Source organism: Danio aesculapii, chromosome 19 (genome assembly GCF_903798145.1).
Source record: "Danio aesculapii chromosome 19, fDanAes4.1, whole genome shotgun sequence".
Taxonomy (NCBI): Eukaryota; Metazoa; Chordata; class Actinopteri; order Cypriniformes; family Danionidae; genus Danio; species Danio aesculapii.
In genome coordinates this window covers 1671860-1674359 of record NC_079453.1, presented here as the reverse complement: position 1 = coordinate 1674359, position 2500 = coordinate 1671860, and positions in this window count along the sequence as shown.

The window sequence follows — 2500 nt, the reverse complement described above, 5'->3', positions numbered from 1 at the left end:
GGGTGCAGAAACACTTTTAAAACAAGCCAATAGCGTTGAGCCTGACGAATCTTTAAACCAATTAGGTGAGGCAGTGACAGCAGTCAAGGTTGAGTGACTCACCGGCGTTTCAGCCAGTGAGATTAAAGCCTGGGTGACGAGCGCTCCTCCTCCACGTCGCGACGTTGTTCTGGGGAGAATCAGATAATGCCACTTTCCTTTCGTTTTCACTGTCCGTTTTGAATTAAAACTATGTTGTTATTGTAATACAAGTATGTATTTGATATCCTCATGACTGTGAGTCGCAGTAAGAGATGAAAAAAGCGAAGAAGCGACTGCCAGCGAACGGATCGCGAGCGTCTGTCAGGAGACATGAAGGTACCGGTTCCGCTCATTATAAACTTAATAAATGAACGAAAGTACATCTATTATGATGTACCTGACTGTGTTAGATGTGCTTTATGATGTCACGGAGTGTGTGTGAGATGCATTTCATGTGTGTATGAGAGTTAAATATCACTGAACTCCATACTGACTGTTGATCCACACGGAGTGATTGACAGGTCTACTGTGACGTCACGAATTAAGGTTTGACAGATTTGATTTAATGGGCGAATAAAAAAGAGTTGGATTTGAACTTTCCCCTTAAAAATAGGATTTCAGAAAAGTATTGTTTACTAATTTTAAGTAAGAAAATCATATTAGCAGCCAATGACTATCAAAGTACATTGTTTAAAGTCAATTAAATAGTGCTAATGTTGATATTAAAGACATACTTGCATGAAATTTCAGACCGAATATTTAAAATAGTGTGGTTTACAAAATAGGGAGTGTCACAAATTGTCACTTTAAAAGAACAAATATAAAACAAACTTTACCTCAATAATCTATGTGTAACACGCATATGGATACATGACCATTTGTTTTCCTCAAGGTCAAAAAGGTCAACACATCACCTTGAAACTACTTTTTTGTTTTGAAGACATAGTTGTTTCTCTTTCTGTACATTAAGTGTTCACAATAAAATAATAGTGTTTAAAAAATATTATAAGGCTATTTAGATTTTTGTTTTGCCAAAATAGACTGTGACTAATAAAACAAGATGTTTCGCTGATTTAAGTCATGCATTTTTCATTTTCAGTGAAGTACGCTTCCTGTTACTTGTAATCAGTTCGTTGTCCTGTCAAATTGGCTTTCCCAAGTAAAAACTACAATATATTTCTCTGTCCTTTTAAATTTGTGTGATCGGCAGTATTTCATGGGAATATTAAGTTGCTTCCCCTCGGTAAGGTTTATAGTTCTGCATCTTTGTCTGTTTGGCTGTTTTTCATTGAGGTAATGTTGGTTTTATATTTGCACATTCCTTCATTTTTTTTAACAAAGTGATGATATATTATACAGTCTCCATATTGTTTATCACGCTACTTTGAATATTAGGTATGAAATTGCATGTAAATATGACTTCAAAACAACATTGGCACTATTTAATTGACTGTGAACAATGTTGTACTTTGATTAGTCATTGGCTGCTAATGATTTCCCTTTTTAGAATACTTTGAAAAAGGAGAAAGTCTGAATGTGCGAATATAAAATTAACTTTACCCCAATCTGTTTTTCATATGCATTTCTGCTTCAAATCAAAGTGTGTAATGTTGTGATTGTCCTCATAGTTCATGGATTAAAATTCTTTAACCAAAACTTTATAACATCTGTATAATAATGAAGACTGCCATAACTAGAGCTGGTGAAAAAGCGTCCACGGACTAATACACTGTATTGAGTGTTTATTTGAGTGTATGTTGAGTGTTTTATTCCATCTCTAGGCCCACACTGAATCTGCGCACGCAGAAATCCACAGTTTTCTGCAGATTTTTAGCCCACAATTGACTCCATTTATCTACTTGTGTAAATGTGTGTATATTTGTATTTATTCAGTTTTAAATTAATTTCAGTAATATTATTGACTAATATGAAAATGTTTATTTGATTGATTTACAATACAGTTTGCAAAGTAATGTTTTCTTTTAGTCTTATATTTTCTTAATATAGGCAAGGCATATATTTCATTCTTTTATAACACATTTGATCTGTTTTTATGCTTATTTATTTATTTTTTTTAACCATTTTTATTATTTGTTTTTATTTTTCTTATACTTGTTTCTTTTATTCTTGTTTATGTAAAGCACTTTGAATTGCCACTGTGTATGAAATGTGCGGTATAAATAAATTTGCCTTGCCTTGCCTTAATATAGCCTTTTAGCCGATCTATTATATGAGAAACATGTTTTGTTCACCAAATAAGTGGATCTAATTGGATTTGCATTGTAAGCATTAAATAACAGTTAAAAATGTCTTATTTTTGATTTCATATATTAAATTTTAGTTACAATAATCCCAAAACCATTCCGCATAATCTGCAGATTTTTTTTTACTAAATTCTGCGCAGAAATAGCAAAAAATGTCCGCAGATTCTGTCTGGCCCTACTCATCTCACATGATTCTTTTATTTATTAAATGCAGA